Below are 19122 nucleotides of genomic sequence, written 5' to 3'. Positions count from 1 at the left end.
AAAACATCTACTGATTTACACCTCTTACCAGGGTGAGTGACAATTACAGTACACCAGGAGCTTGGATACCATAAGACCCACAGGCCATTCAGAGAGAAAAATCTTGGCACCACGTTCCAGGCTCCACTCCAGGGGCCATAGGCCACTGGTTTTAGACCAAAGAGACTCAGAAATTGTGGGTGATGACTCCTCTTGCTGCTTGTTCCCTCTGTGTCAGCTGGACAGAGCACTACTGAGGATGCTCGTAGGTATCTCTAGCTTCAGCTCTGCTGGTCACTTATTATGGGTGAGGCACAATCTAAAATTCCTCAGGATATAACCTAAAACCACTCAAGTTTGAGCCCGATGTTAAGCCTCATTACAATCAAATTTGATCCCAATATTCCCTGGACAAAAACTCCATGTGACCACTTCATGGGACATTGAACCCCGATATTTTACAGAACTTACATAATATCTGTGAGCATTTGGGCAAATGGAAGTCTCTTTCTCTCCTTCTCTTTCTGCCTCTCTAAACTCCTCTGTGCCTGCCTGCCTGCCTGTGTAGCTGGGGCAGGTACAAGCATCCAAACGCATCAATGTTTGTTTAAAACTCACCTAGGAAGAGACAAAGGAAAGGTTTTCTGTTCTGTTAAGCATGGAGATTCTGTTAAATTCTGCTTGTTGTTGGCTAAATCTTAAGTTTTTCTAGCATTGAACCATGTGGTTGGTAATAGAGAATTGGGTTTAAAAGGCAACATCTTAACAATGTGGTAAATTTTCAAAAACTCTTGGAAGTGGAGGGCCCAAGTAATGGATGTGCATGAATTACTAGAGGCAGGGGCAGGGGCAGGGATGTGAAACTCAAGCTCCCTGTAACTCTGCCCCCTGAACTCTGTGTAGACGCCAAGCAACTCAGCTGCCATTTTGCACCATGCTTGTTTCAATCTCAAAGGTCAAGGTGTCTTGCTAAGCCCTATCATTCCCAGGTGATGGGCTACCTGAATCCTTGTAGACAGAGGCAGGTACTTGGATGATAGGTCACTAAACCTGTCAGTCCAGTGCCTTGGACTGGGAGTTTCCTGTGTTCAAAATGTGGCTTTTCCATTTTCTTGCCATATAACATTCTTGGCTAGCTACATCTTGGTAACGTGAAAAATTTTGTTTGTTGGCAAAATTTTTGTTTTTTTAACTGACAATGTTGTTCCATCATAATTGGGCAAAGTAATGTCATTTTGCCTCTGGAACTTCAGAGAACTTACACAGCCAATTTTCTTTTTGCAAAAATCTAATAAGCATGCCTTAAAATTGTACACAAGTCATCTTTAGAAGTTAATAAAAAAAACGGTGCCAGGAACCACAACAGTAACAGAACTTCGCATTTTTCTGGGGTTTTGTTTTTTATCTTTTTTTTTCTTTTTATTAATGGATGTGCTGGATGTCTAATTTTGTTCAGATGACTGCAGAACCTGGAAAAGCTGTTGCTGCTATTGATGCATAACATACTGCTATTATTGGTCTTTTTATATAAATATATATATATATATACATATATATCATTTGAATTTTTGGAAACTTTAGCTGTGCTGTCAACTTTGGAAAAAGTATCCCAGTTTACCGTGTTGAGTTGGCATTGTACAGAAATTAATAGCCATATTGGTCTAGAAATGTTAAACTTAATTTTTTTCCATTTGTACAGGGGTAAACGCACTGTATTAAATATGTAAGGTCTTATCTACGTGGGTTTGGTTACAGAAACTAATAAAGTATTCTCTAAATAATGAAAAAAATTGTACACAAGTGTGTGTGTGTGTGTGTGTGTGTGTGTGTGTAAAGCTGTCAACATGGTTTCAAAATTACTTGCAAAAATCTAATAAGCATGCCTTAAAATTGTGCACAAGTTGTGTGTATGTGTGTGTGTGTCAACATGGTTTCAAAATTACTTGCTTTGTTACTACAATTATAACTAAGGTAAACATAATGTTAACTATCAAGTGTTCTTCTTGCTAAATGATCTTTATCAATGGAAGCTATGATAATAGCCTAATCTAACAAACTTTCTGCCCAAACATCCTGTGGGTGGAGTTGCAGTAAATTGCCTTGAGGCAGTTCCAAGATCTCATGATCCCATAAGCCAAAGGAAAAGAGCGAGTATTTTTAAACCAAAACCACAAAGAAGCTCATCAGATTTGGTTGCAAGCAAATGTGTCTATGAGTAAATCCAGAACACAAATGAAGGAAAATTGCTTTCCTTTGGATAAGAAAGGATTTGAAAGTGCAAATCCCAAAAGGTTCAAATTGTATCTTAAAAGACGGAGCTTCAGAGTAAAGTTGGAAAGTAAATTAATTTGGCTGTGATTTCAATAAGGTCAAAACTAATACACTGATGTAAAACCAGCATGTCATTTTAAGCCCATCTATACTAAAAGTTAAATGTTGTATGTACTTTCCAGGTTGGAGTAAATGATCCTGGCAACCCCTTGGTAAAATAGGCTAAGATTTTAGGTTCCTAGCTAGGCAGGATTAGCAGATTTGAGTCAGCTTGAAAAAGTCACAGAAGATGGATCTTTGCCCATCAACTCCCCTTAAGATCAAAGGATCAAGGGGCAGGGAAGGTGGCTCAATGGTAGCGTGCTTGCCTTGCATGCATGAGGCCCTGGGTTCGATTCCTCAGCACTACATAAGCAGGAAAAAAGCCAGAATTGGTGCTGTGGCTCAAGTGGTAGAGCGCTAGCCTTGAGCTGAAGAGCTGAGGGACAGCGCCCAGGCCCAGAGTCCAGGCCCACGACCAGACTCCCCCCCCCCCAAATCAAACGAAGATCAAGGGACCAGAGTCACTTTTGGAAAAATAAGGAAGGATAAAGGCAAAAGCATTGGAAGCAGAGGTAGCAACTGTGCAAATGCAGAGACTGCACTTGCAAGAGATGGTTGCAGGTTCAAGCCTTCTATATCTGCCCAGAAAATCTTAACCTTATTAGAAAACTATCTGGTTAACAAAGTTGTCACCTTAGTAAATTACCCAGGGACCACTGACTAAACCAGTGGGGCACTAGCCTGCAAAATCCAATTTACACAGAGAAAGTAACCAGGAAAATTCTGGGAGATTTCAAATGTCCTTAACCATCTGTGCTGAAATTTGCAGGCATCACAGCAGGAGATGTGTGACAATCCATCCAGGGATGCTGGGAGATGCTACTGCAGCCTAGCTCAGATCCAGACCATCTCTTCCAACCTGCAAGATGTCCTTACTCCTACGTGGACCATCCTGACTACCTCCACAGTGGTAAAAGCAGACTGGACTCCTGTATGACTCCATTACACGCACCTGATTCCTGGTGAAAGTCTGCTTTGGATTTGCAAATCTAAGACACTTATGGGACATTCTTTCTGTAGTATATAGATTTGTAAATCTTACCCAGCTTGACCTAGGAAAGACTGGATATATTGTTAGGCTAGTGAAACAGGTGTAGGCCAGGAGAGCCTTTAGTTAAAGTAACTTGGTTAACTTTGGAAAGCAGTATGGAGGTTCCTCAAAAGACCCCACATAGAGCTCCCTATGACCCAGCAATCCCACTTTTGGACATTTACCCAAACGATCACAAACAAGGCTATATTAAAGCTACCAGCACAGCTATGTTTATCGCAGCATTTTTTACCATAGCTAAGATATGGAACCAACCCAGATGCCCCTCAGTAGATGGATCAAGAAACTATGATATATATCTCTATATCTCTCTCTATATCTATATCTAGATATAGATATAGAGAGAGATATCACATTTATATATAGGAATTCTATGTCTCCATCAGAAAGAATGACAGCACCTCATTTGTTAGGAAATGGAAAGACTTGGAAAAAATTATATTAAGTGAAGTAAGCCAGGCCCGAAGAAACATAAGTCCCATGGTTTCCCTTATTTGCAATAACTAGTATATGTCTAGGACAAGCAGAAAAGCTCAAAAGCTATGTACATATGACCATATAAGATGATGCTAAGCGAAATGAACTTCAAGATAGAGATACAAGTAGTTTTATCTTTCTTGATGTTGTTTTTAATGTATTTACCATGTGATTTTTTTGTTTCTTTTATATGTTCTCCCCCCCCCATGGTATAACCCATGTTTTCACTATTTTTCATTCTGGTGCCCTGAATCTTGTATATACATTTTTCTAATTTGGGGAAGGGAAGGGAAATAACAAAATTCTGAAATAAGGTTGACCCATTGTAACAATGAGATGTACAAGACACTATGTTGAAAACGAACTTTACAACTTGGGGCGGGGAGGAGTTCGGGAGATAGGGAGGGAAGGGATGGTAGGGGGAAAACAAAGGAGGAGGTAACAATGCTTGATAGGAAATGTACTCATTACCTTACTCATGTAACTGTAACCCCTCTGCACAGTACTTTTACTATATATGTGTGTGTGTGTGTGTGTGTGTGTGTGTGTGTGTGTGTATATATATATATATATATATATATATATATATATAAAACTTGGTTAATTTAGGCATTGTGAGGGTCACCAGAAATCAGATTCCCCAGGCAGCAAGCAAAGTAATCAGTTGCTATTTAAAAACTTATCACATCTACCAAGTTTTGCCATTGCAGACCTCTGGCAAGTAATTCTTAACAAGTTACAGGTAAGCTCTGCTTATTATTCCTATTGGTCTCATTGTTGCTTTTGTTGAAAATTTAAAAAAAGGTTTTTGTGGCAAAGACTCCTTGATCTGAGGATTGCAGTGCAAAGCCATCCCAGGCAGAAAAATCCCTCTGAGACTCCATCTCCCAACTAACCAGCAAAGAGCCAGGCTGGAAGCATGACTCAAGAGACTCTTATCTTTAATTAACCAGACAAATGCTGGAAGTGGTGCACTGCAATGTGGAGCAAAAGTGCTCCAGAAAAGTGCCCAAGCCTTGACTTCACACCCCTGTGAATGCCAACTGGAACCAGCTATCACAGCAACGAACACCTAGATCCTCAGGACAAGGCCAATTCAGACAACAAGGAACCATGGGCAGGAGTAAGAGGAGATGATGTTATATCCTAAATGGAGTCACTTTACACTCACCCTTTCAAAATTAATCAGATCCAGGAGATCAAGAGACAGTTAATAAACTTGCCCATCTAATGTCCATATCTGTTTACCTTCTAACTGGACAAGAACTTACATTCTTGCCTTTGTTAAGTCTTAGACTCAGGACAGTTATTCTTGGCAGCTTCCTGGGTCTCTGATACATAGTCTGTATTCCAGACATGTACCAAGGCCTCACATTGGGCCCTTAACCACTCCAGTCCAGCCCTAGTCTCTGATTATTCTCAACCAGTCCACTATGCTCCCCCCACCCAGTTGCCAAAAAACAACTCTAGACACTCCCTTACCTCCCACAGTCCAGTTATTCCTCCTTCCTTGTAATGGGCCACAACTGGGCTTATACTCCACGTGGAATTTTTCTGGCTTGTGGCTAGGGTGTGCTCTCTCCCATGTCATTCATGTTAACTGGTCTTGTCACCTTCTCAGCTTTTTGCCTGATCTCGCCTTTTCAAAAGTCCTCACAAAGGCCATCACCACCTGGCCATCTTGTTACTATAGGCAACCAGAGGTTTCACTTACTCTGCCCTGTCCTGCCCAGTGCAGACCTGGACCGGAAAGACCCCAGCCCAAGCAACTCTTTGACATTCCCATGCCAGCAAGAAGTAGCCAGAAAAGACCATGATGCCCATTAGCTCTGGTACTTTTAAATATTTCTGTTACCTCCTCCTCAGGCTCCTGGGATCCTAAGATAAAGCTGGAAAAGTCTTGCTCCCCCATCCAGGATACAGAGTCAGGTACCATGCTATGTCTCCAATCCAAGATGGAGAAGGCGATCTCAGGTCTTTGATAGCCCTTTCTGGGAATTAATAATTCCCTGGCTTATTCCTCTCTTGGGCCCACTAGCAGCAATTTTTGCCTTCCAGTAATTGTGGCTTGCATTTTAGATTACTATTCTCATGGAAAAGATGAGGATCTTTACCATTCAAATGGTCAAGCTAATACTTCTTGAATGGTACCTGGTCAAATGACAAACCAGAGACCAATGATTACTTTGCCCCTTAACAGCAGAAAGTAGCTCAAGCAGAAATGACTTCCACACATACTCCTGGACGGGTACCCCTAGTTATTAAACAACAAAGGGAAGAATGTTAGCATTCCCTCATTATCAGGTCCTCAACCCCTCCCACTCCTTCACAAAGAATTCTCCCAGGGGCTCCCACCAGTTCTTCTAGGGTATGTGGGCACTCCCACTCTCTGCCCAGATCTGGCTGTGCACACAGAGTACCTCCCACCTCTAGCTCTGGTGTTACAAGGATCCACCTAGATAGGGAAAGGCACCATATTGCTCCCTCTCCTATGGGGAAGATGGCCCCTCGGGTAAACCTCCTTCTCCTGTATGTGACTGTCTCTGTGTGGTGTTCTGGGATGACTGATAATAGATGCTTTCAGATATAATTAAAGGTATGTTTTCAATCACTATATGCCTCAAGCAGAATGAAACAAAGAAAGAGCCGGTGCCAGTGAATCATGCTTCTAATCCTAGATATACAGAAGACTGAGATCTGGGGATTGTGGTTCAAAGCCAGCTCTGAAAGAAAACTCTGTGAGATCTTCTCTCCAGTTAACCACCCAAAATCTTCTAGTCAAACTGTGGCTCAAGTGGTAGAGTGTCAGCAAATAGTGTAAGGCACTTAGTTCAGGCCCCAGAACCAGCACTAAACAAAAGACAAACAAGCAAACAAACCAGAAAGCAATATCTCCAAATAGTTTCAAACAAAAAATTAGCCCTTATCAAAAAGCATGAGTCAAAGTGAAAGATTAAAGACACTTGCCCAATAACTGCAACTGAGATGAAAAAGAAAATATATAAAAAAACATATCAAAATGTGTGGGATATGGCAGACATATTAACCTCAATCCTCCAGTTCTTCCTTCTCAAAATGAAAATGTTTGTATACACCATAAACACATCAAAATGAGGGACAGATAAAGGGGAAATGATTAGACAGAGAAAGTGACTGTGGAGCTGATCCTCCCACTTCCTGAATACGCTTGAAAACAAAGACAAGCTTTCACAGAAGCAATGCCTATGAGAACCCTGAAGAGGACCCTTGCAGGGAACATGCCCCTCTCCCCTTGGGGTGAGGTGGATAATGACACAACCAAATGCCAGAGCACATGAAGCTTGTCTAAAGGCTATAAAAGACAGACCTCAGGAGCATACAGCCTGTTACCAATTCCTGGGCTTCCTTCTCACTCCCTTAGACCAAGAAGTCTGTACTTACCCTTTTTTCTTTCTTGCCCTGGAAGCAAGTAGGCAAGGCTTTCCCACCTGAGAGTCCTTTTGGGGATTTTTACCAATCCAACAATAGTTAGAGGCTCACCAATAGCTAAGAATCTTTCCTCAGTTTCCCAGGCACCTTCCACTTATGGTCAAATAAAATTTTCTTCTTTTCCCATTTTTTTCTGCCTTGAAATTCTTTATTTGATGGAGTAAAGGAAAGAAAGGACCTAAGCCTCTTGAATGGTATCAAAAACACCAAACAGATGGGAGAAATGCTAGTTCTGAAAGCAACTGAAGACATGAGAATCAATTAGACAAATATGTCCCAAGCTACTTCATTGTTTCCCATGTATTCCACACATGCATGTCTCTGTAGAAGCCTCCAACTCAGAACTACTAGTGAGAAAAAGAAAAAAAGAAAAATAGATTCCCAACAACAAAAGACTGAGAATATAGGTGGCTTGACAATATGAGACACACTTGGGAATATCAGCCCTATTCCCTCCAAATACCAGAGGGAGAAACTGTGAGCTCCAGGAAGACTGGGACCATGCACACCTTACTTATTTCTGTAGAGAAAGCCTAGTTCATTGCCTGGCACACTAGTGGGAAGAAACACACTGTGAACGTTGGAGTCAAATGCTTTTTGGAATAGAGCATGATGCAGGTTCATCCACATCCAGTTCCTGTTTATCCCAGGCAAATCTAGGAGAACAGACAAGAAAACTCTTGAAATTTACTAACAGGAGGTCTTTTTTATTGTGTTATACCTATCTTCTGCCCTCACTCCCACCCCTCTCTCTACCAGTTTTGAGATCTTGTTAAGACTTAATCTCTACATGTTGCCCAGAATGATGCAAAACTCTTCAGCTTCCCTGTTCTTCATCTCTTCGCCAAGAAATATGTGCCATTTTCTCTGCAGGGGATACTTAATGTAGTGAAGAATATTTTTGATCACGTGTTTTGTGAAAGATTTTCAGTTTTTATTTGCAGAGAGATACAAGAAAAGAGACATGACTGTTCTTCTTGGTTATAATTCCTATACTGTGTGTTATACATGAAGCATCTATACTTTGAGAGAGGCAAGCACCACTCAAACCCTTTTAATTCCTCATGTGTTAGAAGAAAACATCCTATATAATGTGATGTTACTGATGAAGTCCACTGGAGGGCGATATCCCCTGCTGTAAGGCATCCAAGACTGAGGAGACTGAAGAGGCAAACATCACTCATCCCCTTTGCATTTCTCCAGTGTTACAGAAAAACTCCGGATGATATGACATTTTTCATGATGCCCACTGGAAAGAGATTGTCTTGTTGCCCACACATAGTACACAGTGTCCTGTAAGGACTGACTTTTCTAACCAGAGTTAGAAGTTTTCATAGCACAGACCATCTCTTAAATAAAAACGGCCCTTCAGTAAATGTGAGAATGTAGAGGAAGAGGCAGTCTTGTCTCCTCTGTCTCCATTTTCTTACTTCTGGTTCCAGAATAGACTGGAATCTCAAGGATCCTAGGATCTTTATCATGCACACAGTTCTGTGACTACTTACTACAAGACACAGAAGACGTAGTTTCTTTAAGAACATAATTTCTCCCTTTAGTTCTTTGGGCATCCCTTCAGGCAGAGCAGACAAGATTTGGTGGTGTTAATATTATAACTGTATCTGCCATTTGGGCCTAATTGTTCATTTCTCACCTACGCTATTGTAGACCTCAGGCATTATGGCTCCTTGGCTCAGGAGTATCCCAAGGCTGGCACTCACATTCAAAAATCATCCTGAAATTGTCTATCCTCTGAACAACATCTGTTTTCCCTTACCTAGTCTCAGCAAATTTCATTCAAAGCTCTGCTCCTTAGAGTTCATCTGAGCTAATTTAGAAGTGACCCAGAATAGTGGGGTGTGTTACTGCATGCCTGTAATCCCAGCATGAGAGAGGCCAACAAAAAGGGAATGTCAAGTTGAGAGCCAGAATGGGCTATATAGTGAGACTTGTCTGAAAGAAATGTGGCCCACTGTATGTTGTAACACAGAAATGCATTACATTGGAAGTAGATTGATAGAAACCTTGTTTCTTGTCAACTTGAATTTTGTTTATAGCTGAAGGAGCATTGGTTTAACCCACTTCTGAGCAAAATGAAAAGCAGTTATGGGTGGGATGCTCCATAACCATATAAGCATACCTTGCTTAAGAAGTTTATGAACCCCAAGATAGGCACACAAGTGTTTTTTTCTTTATTGCTATTGTTTCTAACGTATTTATAATGTACCATGTGATCTTTCGGTTTCTTTGTATGTTTCTCCCCCTTGGTATAACCCTGTTTTCACTGTATTTGATGTTGGTGCCCTGCATCTTGTATATATACTTATCTAATTTGGGGAGGGGAAGGGAAAAAACAAAATGCTTAAATAGGGATACAGGTTGACCCATTGTAACAATGAAATGTACAAGACACTGTGTTGAAAAACAAACTTTACAATTTAGGTGGGGGGGGGTGAGGGGGGAGTGTAGTTGTGGAGGTGGGAGGGAAGGGATGGTAGGGGAAAAACAAAGGAGGGGGTAACTGCTTGATAGGAAATGTACTCATTACCTTGCTCATGTAGTCATGTAACTGTAATCCCTCTGTACAGTATTTTACAATAAAAACATTAAAAATTTAAAAAGTTTATCAACTGCAAATATGTATAGCCAAAAATTTGTATGAAAAAGTAAAGCTTAAAATTTAAGAATTTTACAAAAAAGTAGAATCCCATACTGAGACTGGAACAAACCTGAATGTCCTGTTTCAAAAATCTTGTGTCTATGACTCAAGAGTGATGTGGATAAGTGAATAAGACCATATAAAATGATGCTTATTGAAAAGAGCTCCAAGAAATGGAAACAAGAAGTTTTTTATTGTGCTGTCTACATTTATTACTTTTTCGTTTCTTTTTCCTTTGGTTTATTCCCTGTTGACACTTTTTTACTTCTGTACACTTCGTCTTGTATATAAGTTTATCCGATTTGAGAAAGGGAAGGGGAATCACAAAAATGGTGGGACAAAGGGTGAACCAATGCAACAGTGATCCTCACTAAACACTATGTAGGAAATGAACTTTGCAGCTTGGGCAGGAATGGAGACGGTGGGGGGGAGAAAATAAGGGAGGGGTGACAATGTTCAAAAAGAAATGCACTCATTACCTTATGTAACTGTAACCCCTCCGTACATCGCCCTTACAATATTTTTTTAAGTCTTGTGTCTAGACTTAAATGAGATTAGTATTTAGTGATATTTAGTCTGACTCTGGCTCTCCTAACAGTCCTCCCACAGAGCTGATGCTAGAGTTCCAGGAAGAGGTCTGATGACCTCTGCAATCACCCACGTGATCCCCTTGTCACTATTCAAAGACACAATCTTTCTTCTCAATTCAGCACAGTCTCCTAATGGCTAGCTGCATAGGCCACCAGGTCCAACACTGGACATGCTGCACCAAAATTACTTGTTGTCTTCCTCAGATTATATCATTCGTAGGGAAAATGATCAATGCAGATGCTAGTATAACAAGGTCAGGTCAAAGTCAATGAGTGTCTTTTAAACTCACTAAACATTAGAGGGTGTCTACACACAATAGAGGCTTCCCTCAGAAAAACACAGCACTGTAAGGAATATCAGAAACCAGAAAAAGTACAAGGAGTTTTGAGAAGAGCGTCAAATGTAATTGTAGAAAAACTTTAAAAAGTAATCAACAGCTACGTTTGGTTTGTCCCTTCATTCCATGGCATAGAAATCAGGATAAATCAGTTATTTTCTCCTAAACAAATCCTTTGTTTACTCAACAAGTATTTCCTGAGCAACTACATTTAATGAAGCACATGCTCAGCTGACTTAATCCCAGCTATAACCTGCAAGAAGGGATCAATATCATCAGGATGCCAACAGATACACAGAAATCATCAGGGCTTCAGATTGCATAAGGTATTAATAAATCTCTTACCAGTGAATAAAAGCATAAATAAAGCAGTTGAATATAACATTGTAAGGCCATCATCTCCTGATTTTCATATTCCAAAAAATAAAATAGGCAACACAATTTCAAGTGCCTGCTTAAGTATTTGTGGACATCTTGAATAAGCAGTAGAACAAATAAAACCCATTGCTTACTTGGAAAATAACCCCTGCCTCTGTAACTTGGAAATCTCACAGACTTTGATGAAACTGGCATTCTGCTATCTTCTCAGTTTAGGAAATGGTGCCAGACAATGATAGCTATGAGGAAAATGAGGATTAGAACTAGCTGACTTTACTATGATTGTATGTTGGATTAGAAGTGTGAAAAGGAAGACAAATTCCAGCCATTATGATTTTATCATGTAGGCCTAGTTTCAGTGTTCATCCAAAGCCAAAAAGTTAGAATCTCCTGCAGTTTCAACACTGTTCTTGCCCATGGCCTCACATCTGAGGACCAGGACACACAGCCATCATAGAGACTTTCCTGAAATGGCAGGTGTCAAAGGAGCTCTGGTTCAACATAAAACCTAGATGTGCATAAACCCTGCCAACTAGACACATGCTGGTAAACCGTTCCATAAGTTTCTACTCCTGGCATTACAAATATCCTGTCACTTTTAACTACTATCACAAAAAGCATTATAAGTATTTATCTTTGTCTCATCATCACCTGTGTGTTATTCATTCATGTGTTATTCATTAACCCCTGGGTCGCAGAAGAGTGACTAGCAGGGAAAGTATGTAATTGTGGATGAAGGATTACAATAATGCCTAACTTGGAATCAAGATGACATGTTGTAGCATTACCAGTCATCTTAAATGATGCTATATAATTGGGTTTTTTTTTGGGGGGGGTCCGGTCGTGGGGCCTGAACTCTTGGCCTGGGCCCTGTCCCTCAGCTCTTCAGCTCAAGGCTAGCGCTCTACCACTTGAGCCACAGCGCCACTTCCGGCTTTTTTCTTTTTGCGTATGTGGTGCTGAGGAATCGAACCCAGGGCCTCAAGCATGCAAGGCAAGCGTTCTACCAGTGAGCCACCTTCCCAGCCTCAATACTATATAATTGTAAGAGGATGGAACATATGAAAAGCATTGGTGCCTGTGGGTATTGCAGAGATGACAAGATCTGAATATAATTGCCAGAACACACCAGTAGCAGTCTCTTTTGGTTTAATAGTCCTTGAGAAGAACAAGATTGTTTCTATTTCTTAAAAGTTAGGGTTATTGTAGTACTAAGGGGTCAATTCATGGCTATGTACACTTAACCCATATTCTGAGACCATTTTGCTCATTATTTATTGGTATAAAGTCTTAAGTTTATTTACAGCCAGCCTATAACTTCGGGCTCCTGTTTAGGCATCCTGCATAGCTGAGAAGATAGACATATCACCATGACCATTTTTTGTTTGAAAGGAGTTGTTGCAAACATTTTGCTAGGGCAGGCATTAAATTGGGATCCTCTTAAGTACCTGAGATTATATGTGCGAGCCATCACTCCTGGCTATAGTATTAGCTCTCATCTCATTGACAGCAATCAGAACACACAAAATAAAAGCTTCTCATAGCATTATTAATTTTATAGCTTGTCAATAAGTATTTTTTCAGTTCAGTAACATGACTAAGATGAGCAAAAATTCCTGATAATGCTGTTCCTCGGGGTACAGAGGTATTTGTTTCCTTTTGAAACTCACATTTGTGCCAGTCCTGAGGGTGTATCAGTGGAACTCCTTTGTTAGTTATTATTTAGTATAGCAGGAACACTGAGAGCATAGGACCCCAACTGCCTGATTACAAACTGCACACCCAAAGAATGCCAGCACATCTACAATTATAAAAAATGAATGATTTGTCTGTCTCTTAGATAGGACACATTTCTTAATGGACATTCATCAAACACCTACCACATGCCAATCACTTTGGCCAGGTAGCAAGCAGAAAGACCATATGAACAATAGCCATCCTCCTAAGAAGCCACATGGAAGGGGAGAAGCAGAACAAACACAGATGTGTATAAAAGACATGTCCTGTCAGAGCTATATTCCTCATGTTTGCACAGGAGGACAAGATACAGAATTGTTCCCAGGTCTGGACAAATACAGAAGAAAATGTAATCACATGCTGCGTTCCCAGATTCTTCCTCATCAATTTGTCCATACCTTCACTTAACTCTTTCTGGAAAACTTGTTTGTTGAAGAAAGAAACTGTCAGACCTCTACTGTCTCTTATCACAAAGCACTCACCAGGGCCATCAGAAGTGTATTGTATATTTCACTACCTGAGTGAAATTAAATAATTAGTAGATCTGTCATCTAGTAGGAATAAATATCCCATGGTTGGTTAGAAAAAAATAAAATACTCAATGTTTGCACAGGGCACCCTCCATTCCAAATGCAGAGGGAGAAGAAAGCAAGAATGGCAAGAAGAAAGTGAGCAGGGCAGGAAAAGTCACATCAAATTCTGGCCATTCCCAGCTCCTGAGGAATTACATGGCAAATCTAATAATCCAGAAGGGATTGGCAGGCTGCTGGGAAGGAAATTTATTTTTCTAGTGTTCTAGATGTTCCATAGTCCTTCTGACACCATGAAGACACATGTCACAACACTGGCCATCCCCACCCTTGAGAAAATGGAATGTGTTCAGTTCAGGCCATGTCCCTACTTGCCATTCATGACATTCCCTGTTTCTTCATAGCCCCTCAGCCAGCCTGACAAGTATCAGCACATTCCCAATGGGCATCCCTCCTGGTAAGGCCAGAACAATTACCTCCATGGCTTTAGTCTATCATTTCCACATCATTTTCATGTTGAAAAGCAAAGTCATTTGAAATTCCACTTATTTAGCATTTTCTCCTAAGATTTTTAAATGAGTGGTGTTGGAAGGGATCAGAAATCACTTTGTTTCTGCTAGAAAGTGGTACGTAGCAAGGAGGGAGCATCTGGAATAGTGTGACTTTACCAAAGAGATTCTTTAAAAGATTGGTGAGTTAATTAGCATGTCAAGGAATGTCCAGCAGAGAGAGAAATGGCAGATGAAATAAAGAGACATCACCTGAAGGAGATCAATGCACAGTTTCTGGTAGGCAAGTTTTCAAAGAGCAGATGCTCAGGCAGAACACAGCTGAGCTCCAGAGCTCCCGGTCACACAGGCTGAAACACGGTTATGATCTGACATGGGGTGGGATACTGAGCACAACCAAGGAGACGGACATTTGCTGGGAGTGGGGCAATCTTTCACTTGCTGACCCAGTATAGCTGCAGTTATGTTTGAAAGCAATTAGGAAGTCTCATGGGCTTTCTTCTCCTCTCTCAAAGCACAGCCGAGTAAACCCATCTGTTGAAGGGTATGGATGAATGTCAGAGATTTGAGGGAAAAAAGTTTTTTCTGGGTTTCTGTGGCTTAAGCTTGTAATCCTAGCTATTCAATAGGCTGAGATCTGAGGATAGTGGTTCAAAGTCAGCCATAAGAGCAATGTCTGTGAGATACTTATCTCTAATTAAGCATCAAAAAATGTTGGAAGTGGACTCGTGTCTCAAGTGTTAGGGTAATAGCTTCTAGCAATAATGCTCAAGAACAGCACTCAGGCCCTGAGTTCAAGCCCCAAGACCAGCTCAGAAAGCAAGAATGAAAGACAGAGAGAGAGAGAGAGGAAGAAGAAGGAGGAGGAGGAGGAGAAGGGAGGGAGGGAGGGAGGAAGGGAGGAAGGAAGGAAAAGGGAAGGAAAGGAAAGGAAAGGAAAGGAAGGAAGTGAAAATGAAAAAAACAAAAGTTATGACCAGAAGAAAACCCACTACCTTCAGAAAACAAGAGTATAACCCCCAACTGAGCATGGTAGTATATGTCTGTGATTCCAGAATGAGGATTCCTAGTTCAATGCTAACACATGCTATATCAAGACATGGTTACAAAAAGGAAAGAACAAAGGAAGGGAGAGAAGGGAGAGAGAGGAGAAGGGAAGGGACAAGGGAGAGAGAGATAAAAGGAAGGTAGGGATATGAGAAGGGAAGAAGTAGAGAAGGAAGGAAGGAAGGAGGGAAGGAAGGAGGAAGGAAGGAAGGAAAGGGAGGGAGGGAGGGAGGAAAGAAGGAAGGATTGATTTAGGAAAAGTCTTCCATCCAAACAAGTAACATAAGGTCATAAGGGACCCAGCAAACTCATACTTACATCATACTAAAACACATTAGAAAACAATAGTAGTAATAAAGAGGGACATTTACTATCAGGAAAAGAAAACATTGGCCAGAAAAGACTGGTTTTCACCTTTAATCCTAGCTTCTCAGATGGCTGAGTTATGGAGAATTATGATCTGGAGTCAGCCAGGTAGAAAAATTCATAAGAATCCATTTCCCCAAACACAAAAAACAGGCTATAGGTATAGCTAAAGTATTAGATTGTTAGCCAAGCAATCAAGATAAGTAAGCTTAGAGTCATGAGTTCAAGCCCTGATACTGAATATATATATATATATTATGAAAGTATACCTAGAAATAGGCACACAGATATGAAGCAAAAACTTTTAGGATTCAAAGAAGGCAGAAAATTCAATTAGTACTGTCAATAATACATAAAATTACTATGCATAAAATCAATTTTACTAAATTTTATTTTCATGTTAAAATAGGGAAAATTGCAATTAAAAATTTTTACACACCAATTAATATGCTCATTCTGTGTCAAGTTATAAACAAGGTGCCTGACTCCTATTTGCATGTAGTTTTAATATTAGTTCTTGGGGAATGTAGCTCAACAGTAAGGTGATGCCTAGCATGTAGAAAGCTTGAAATTTTGACTGCCAGCACACTAAAATAAAAGTTAAAGTAAAACCTAGAAAAAGTGTCATCTTAAAAAATACAGTAGGTACAGCTCTTTCATTTCTTCTTCAATTTTTTACCAAAATTCTAACCCTACTTATGCTAGTAAGAATTGCAACCCATCTGCTGAAGTTCATATGGAGTCTTGGTTGCTGAATTTGTATTAAACATTAGTTTTCGCTAGGAATGCTGTTTTTTAAACAGTCAGTAATATGATCAACTTTAGAAACAGTTCAAAATATTTCTAAACCTTATACAAGATGGGACATTGTCAAGGTCCCAAAGTGCCTTTCCATTACACACATTTAGCAGATACTTGGTTTATTATTTTATAAAAGATTGCTTGTGTTGGAGTCTGAATAATTATCAATTTTTTCAAAATGTAATTTCCCAGAACTACTCCTCCATATTTTGGTGTGGAAGAACAAAATGTCCTCTTCCTTTCTGGCTGGTCCTGGAGCTTGAAATTAGGGCTTGAGCACTGTGTCTACAATTTTGTGCTCAGGGCTAGTACGCTATTGCTTGCACCACAGCTCCACTTCTGGCTTTTATTAGGTGGGTAATTGGAGATAAATATCTCTTTCCTCCCTGGGCTGCCTTCAAACAGCGATCTTCAGATATCAGCGTCCTGAGTAGCTAGGATTGCAGGATGAGCCATCAACATCCAACGGAAGTACTTTTCTTGCTGTCTGTCATCTTTCCTTGGGGGAAAGGGGAGGGACTTTCAGTAACGGACTTTCCTTCACTAGGTGGATCATGATTGAACCCACAGCATCCGGATCTTTGGGAGCCGCAGCCATGAAGTTTGAGGCTGAGATTTTTGACCAAGTTTTCCTGTTTCGTTTTAAGGGTGAGTTGAGAAAGCTTTGGGGAAGGAGAGAGGACCTGAAGAAGGCAGCGATTGGAGGGAGCCTGAGAGCGGTGCCTACGGATGATTCTGGAACTCGATTCCTGTCATCTTTATCTCTCCTAGTCATCCCTTTGCAGTCAGACCCCATCCTTCCCTCAGCCCAGATTGTGCTGAAACTTCTCTGCCGAGCCTCGCTTTTGGTACTCTGTTGTGTACCCAAAAGTTTGTACACTTGCGTGGAAAGGATGGTTTCTAGGTATCCATTAGTCCAAAGTGTCCATTTCCTAAAGGAGCATTCATGGCAGGTGCTACAGGCTTCCCAGGGTTTTTCATTCACTAGCCGGTCATCAACAGTATTTTTTGTTTTCCAGGGGGATAACTAAGTTGCACCTTGATGAACTTCAAGTTATGCCAGGTAAGATGATCTCTAGAATAGTTCTTGTGCAACTAACCACTTCTTTTACCTTTTGCTATAGAAGTCATAAACATGTTAGCTGATGGCGCCCAAACCTGCATCTTCCATATCAGCGCAGATACATTGAAGTTCACTGTTGCCCATGCTGAAGATGAGATTTACTCCTCTTATGAGCTGCACCAGGTGAGCAAGAGCTCCCAGAGGCTCCATACTGTCCCCATAGCCACTAAATGGGCCACAAATGCCTGCTTTCTTCCTGCAGGAGTGCTATTTCACCAAATTTGAAATGAAAGGCAACTCTGAGGAAAATAACGAGATACATTTAGAACTAGGATTGGATCGGTTCTGTGCAGCCTTCAATGCTGTCCAGAATGGCAGAGCCATGACCATGAAATTGAGTGGCATCCATCCTGGCTTCCTCACTGTCTGTATAGAGAAGGTGAGCACAGAGAAAGGGATTTCTCAAATTTTCTAGAATGGTCTTGCCTTAGAACAAATAAAAGTCATGGTAAGCTTGAGCTTCATTGGAATATTTTTAAAAGCTCATTGGTCATCTTCAAAATTAAGCATCTGGTTAATGAATATTTTTCCTCATTGTAGTTGTTTTATTATACTTGTTCTTTTTAAAGTTATTTATTTATTTTATTAAGTAGTTGTACATACCACAAGTACAATGAGTGATAACCTTTCCAGCATTCTGCCTGATCTTTCCCCACCCCATCCCCTCTCTGTACTTAGGTTACATAGGTCAAATTTTTACATAATGTGCATTGAATATAATGTTTGTATTTGTTCACACTTCTTCCCTCTATTTAAGGCCTTCTCATGCTACCACCACCATAGAACATATTTTGGTATCCTGGTAATTTATTTTGTTAAATGATTTGCTAGTTGTTCAGAAGGCTAAACCCTTTAACTATTTCCCTAAGCATACTATCCATCAGTCAATATATTTGTGTGTAAATTATGTATGTTCTATTAAATAATGTAATCACGCAATGTTGAAGCAGGTTTCTGCCTTTTCAAACATTAAAACATCCAGCACCTCTGTTTATTTCAGTGGTATTGTTGCTCAGAGTCGAAATCATACTTCTACCTGTTCCAATTAGATGTTTTCTCCTTCCCCTCCTCTGCCTTAAATTATCTGGTTATTCAGCAGTAACACATTGACTTTGTGTGTTGTTGCCAGATGAGTTTAGTGCACATGTCTCCTCAGAATCAGATACACACATGCACATGGGTGCATGCACACACACACACACACACACACAAACACACAAACACACATAGAACATATCCACAGAAGGAAGTTCATATTTCTTTCCATTTTAGAGTATGTCTGAACAACAGGACACTTTGACACTTTTTCTAGCAATATTATGAGTGTATTGTTAAAGTTAGTGGCGCAAGCTTCATAAATTATATATCTTACTGAAAAAATTAAATCAAAACTTAACTACCAATGCTAAAACAAGGATACAGCTTGATCCATTGTAACAATGAGATGTACAAGACACTATGTTGAAAATGAACTTTACAACGTGAGGGGGGAGGGAGGAGTTGGGGAGGTGAGGAGAGGAGAGTAGGGATGGTAGGGGAAAAACAAAGGAGGTGGTAACAATGCTTGGTAGGAAATGTACTCATTACCTTACTCATGTAACTGTAACCCCTCTGTACAGTATCTTTACAATAAAAAATATAAAAAACTTATGTACCAAAGAATGTTCTCCAAAGTTGAGAACAGTAGTGGCATTCTATC

Source organism: Dipodomys ordii, unplaced genomic scaffold (genome assembly GCF_000151885.1).
Source record: "Dipodomys ordii isolate 6190 unplaced genomic scaffold, Dord_2.0 Scaffold219, whole genome shotgun sequence".
Classification (NCBI taxonomy): Eukaryota; Metazoa; Chordata; class Mammalia; order Rodentia; family Heteromyidae; genus Dipodomys; species Dipodomys ordii.
Note: the sequence above shows the minus strand (reverse complement) of the source record.